Source organism: Molossus molossus, unplaced genomic scaffold, assembly GCF_014108415.1.
Source record: "Molossus molossus isolate mMolMol1 unplaced genomic scaffold, mMolMol1.p scaffold_m16_p_49, whole genome shotgun sequence".
Lineage (NCBI taxonomy): Eukaryota > Metazoa > Chordata > Mammalia > Chiroptera > Molossidae > Molossus > Molossus molossus.
In genome coordinates this window covers 144,925-149,334 of record NW_023425387.1, presented here as the reverse complement: position 1 = coordinate 149,334, position 4,410 = coordinate 144,925, and the positions used below count along the sequence as shown (strand labels likewise).

At 39.1% G+C, this 4,410-nt stretch overlaps 1 pseudogene; it reads left to right on the top strand.

Annotated features, from left to right (window-relative positions):
- Positions 1-654: 654 nt before the first annotated feature.
- On the top strand, positions 655-1,561 carry LOC118616809 (annotated as a pseudogene).
- The last annotated feature ends 2,849 nt before the right edge of the window (positions 1,562-4,410 follow it).

Genomic DNA, 4,410 nt, shown 5'->3' with positions numbered 1-4,410 from the left:
AAATTAAAGATGCACATTATCCTAGATAAGAAAGCTGTGTAGATGACTTTTTCAAAGCCAATGTGGGTTTTGTTTCTATTTCTTCAAATTTCACACAATTATATTTATTTACTACCTAGGGGCAAAACAATAAACTCTACGTCAGTGAATTTGTTGATATGCATGCTACCAGTAAGTTCTATTTTTCTAACTTTACCAGGTGTTATAAAATTAAGAATGACATTTGCTCATTAGATCCTGAAGCTTTGCTAACTTAAAAGTTTTTACTATACTTTTTCTTTTTTCTACCTTTATTTATTATTCACTTTCTGGGTTGTTCAAGATGTTTGACCATATTTTACATGCTGCTTTTTAAAAAAAAGCACATTTGCTCTTTCTATAACGTGAAAGTGTATAGGATATTAATTAATCGAGAAATGGAATAAACAGTTTTTTTAATATTTGAAATATTGTTATCTTGATTGTTCTTGGCTATTGGCAAGACATTCTGGCAAACTTGCAAAGCATAATAAAGATTAAAAGTTACTCAGAAAAGTTCTTCAAAAGCAACTTACATTTCTTGCTTAAAGTTTTAGCATTCATAGAATGCTATCAAATTATGTATTTCATTTAGTTAGTAAATTTGATCAAATAAAAGGGAACAAGATAATTCAGGGGCTGCTCGCGCCGGCTGGTGGCCGAGCTGCAGGGCGCCCTGGACACCTGTGCAGAGCGACAGCGGCAGCTGGAGCGGGACCTGCGAGTCTCCCGGCGACTGCTGCGGACTTGGGAACCAGCTGAGATCCCAGCTCCGGAGCCAACCCCAGGTCCAGAAACTCATGAAAAGGCCCCGTCTCCAGTATGCACACCCAACCCCCCAAGACCTCAAAGAGCTGGAGCTTTTAACCCAGACACTGGAGAAGGCTGTACACCTGTGAAAAGGCATTTCTAAGGCTGAAGAAAGAGACAAGGCCTCCAGCCTGAAGTCTAGGTCCATTGCCACTTCTGCTACCACTGTTTTTGCCCCAACCCGGGCTTCTCAGACAAAATCCCCCAGGGGCATCCGCCAGACCACCATGCCCCACAAGGGCCTCCCTAAGCGGAGGCTTCTGTCAGCGGGGGATCAGACCTGTATAGGGAGAGGGCCCCAAGCTGCCAAGACTGGACGAGGCCTCAGGGACCAACAGATAGCTCTGTCGACTGCTCCACGAGCCCCAGAAGCTTTCACACTCAAGGAGAAGGGGACCCTGCTGCAGCTGCCCATGGCCTTCAGGAAGGTGGCTTCTCAGAACTCCCGGCTGTGGGCCCAGCTCGGCTCTACACAGACCAGCGACTCCATGGATGCTACTACATCCTCTAAAACCCAGTTCCTCCAGAAAATGCAGATGACTTCGGGCTGGCCCAGCACCAGGCTTAGTGCTGCAGAGATAGAGGCAGAGGTGGGGCCCCTGCAGAAGGCCTGCTTCCTGCTGAGACTGTGAATGGGGGAAGAGCTCACAAAGACCCCATGGACTGGATGCAGGAGTATCGCTGCCTGCTTATCTTGGAGGGGTTGCAGGCCAACGTGGGAAAGTGTACATAATGGTTTGTGATAAAAGTCCACTGTGTTAAAAGCAAAATGTTTATTAATTCCTTCCAGGTCAACAAGTGTCCAAAACATCTGGATTAAAAATAATATATATATATATATATATATATATATATATATAAAATATGGCAAGCAACTGAAAAATTTCCAGGTGTTTCAGAGTGGTTTCTTTGGGTTCACTTAAATAATTTTCTTTCAAGCTGGTCCACTTTGTTCTGGTTCTCCCACATAGTTCAAGCCAAATCAGTACTTCTTAACAGCAAGCACTTGAAACAAGAAAATAAGCCTATTTAGAGAGTTCAGGGACAAAAGAGAAAAGATCTCATGCCTGGCCACTGAGTGGAGAAAACCCAGGTCTTCCACTCAAGATCAATGCACAATCCATAGCACTTACATGATTCCCGTGGGTCCTCTGGACAGACTGCAGCTTTATGAATTCCTGATTTGCTATCTCAGTTAAAACTAGAGAAGATTGTTTGGGTATCAGCAGAGACTTTCAATAAGATGGAAGTAATTGCCTCTCTAGCAGCATTTGTTGTTGGCCCGGGCTGGGACTTCTACAGCGCCTCTCTTCTCAGCTCCTCTCTGTCAGTGCTTAACATTTCCAGAGTGAGGGCATATTTTCATCTGTTTATGCTCTCAAAACTCAGTCAGAAAATAAGGATTTGGACATTATTGTCTCTAACACTTTGCCTATCATATTGACTGTCTGATTCTATGACATAACACACTTTGTTTCTCCCCAGAGGAGAAAACCATATTTAAGTGTTGAAAGCAGGATCCCCAGTTAAAATAATTATAAATACCACTTCAATGTACATCTGCTTCATCAACAGCCATATGTTTTCCAGTATTCAAAACCATAACGTGATTTAAAATACAAATGTTTAATGTCACATAAAGGGAAATCTCTGAACAATACCTTACTGATTAATTTCACCTAAAAATCTTTTTTAAATTTATTTTTACTGTTGAAAGTATTACAGATATCCCTCCTTTTCTCCCTATTGACACCCTCTCCCCACTCACCTAGAAATCCTAAAACCTTGTAATAACAGCAATTGTGTGTTCTTGCAGTGATATCTATGTAGCCAAATTTTCTTTTTACCATGTCAGCATCTTGTTCCTCCAGACACTACACACTGTGCAGCTTACTTGTGTTGTTAGTGTTAGTGTCCTTACAATATTAACTAAGTGTATCTCTGTCCAAAATTTAAGAACTATAGAATTGGAGTTGGGAAGAACTAAGAATCACTAATACTGAAAAGACAAAGAACCACTAAATTTTAAAAATGCATTTTATTTTTTTATTTTTTTATATGGGAGAGAGAGAGAGAGAAACATCAATGTGAAAGGGACACATCGAGTGGCTGCCACCCACACAACCCAACCAGGGCCGGGGACAAACTTCTTGTGTTATTAGCAAGAACGAAACTCGGGTCTCTCTTGACCACAGGCCGATGGTCTAACCGCTGAGTCAAATCAGCCAGGGCTCAAAATGCATTTTAAAGGGATATTGCCCAGTTCACTAGGCAGTGCTGCCCCACCTTTGAGCATGCTCAGCAGAGAACTGGTGTCAGCAACAATGCTAAGGTATTAGCATCGTTCACACACATACTCCCTCATAGGCCATACCAAAAACAGCCTTTCAAACTCTAAATTACAACACAAACATTAATTTATATTGAGGCAACATAATATAGTAGAATGGACATGGTGAAACACTTAAGTTTTTGACACTCAGTTACAATAAGCCTTCAGATTCTCATTTGTAACACAATGGTGATAAGACTACAAATCTCATAGGACTTTTCTGAGGATTATATGAGCTACTGCAAGTAGAGCAATGAATTAAGTACAAGGGCAAATACTAAAAAAATGCTTCAGTGGTAGCTATTGATATTATTATTTCCTTTTGCATTTTCATTAAATTGGAAATGGGTGAAGAACAGTGTATGATTAATGTAGAAAGAGCAAGTGAAATTTATATATTGTAAGAACTTTTAACATTTTCTCATTAATATAATGTCAAGATCAATGACCTTTAAGAATTAGTGTATTTCCAGTCTATTATGTTTTCCTTTTCAGTGTCTCTTTATGTGAAATTCTATATTCCTACAAAAACAACTACCCATTCATGCTTGGTGATCTTTGATCTGACTTGGAATTATTTGTACTGGTATTTCATAAGACCACTAATTCATTGCACTAACCATTCGAGTGAATTTAGTGTAAAAAATAAAGAAAGACATAAAATGTGGATCCCTGGGTGAGCAAAGAGCTGTGTAGAAATGGGAGATTATATAAGTCTATAACATTTAAGCACAGGACAAAAAAGAAAAAGCAAAGATGTATGCTTTTCTTGAAAATGTCATTATATTTTTATTAATTCTCACAGGCTTACTTAACAACTAAAAAAAAAAAGTAAAGGCATTTTACAACATTCCAGTCCCCCCAAAATAGGGTGAACACCAAAATGATGTGACTTCATGATAAATAACTCTTCGGTTACAAAGAAAACAGATATATTAATAAATTTCAAAAATAAAAATCATAATTATAAAAAAATAATGTGAATGATTAATAAAGACACGAAGAAATGCTTAAACACATTTTGTTTTGTTTTGTTTTTTTAATTAATTTATTTTTAAAATTTTATTTTTGTTAGAGATGTTTCTCCTTTTTTACCCCATTGGTATCCCCCTCCCCATCCCCCTTGCCCCATCCCCGGCTTTGTTGTCCATGTCCATTGGTTATGCATACATGCATATAAGTTCTGTGTTTTATCTCTTCCCACCCCCACCACCCCATCTTCTAAGGGCTGTCAGTCTGTATCCTACTTT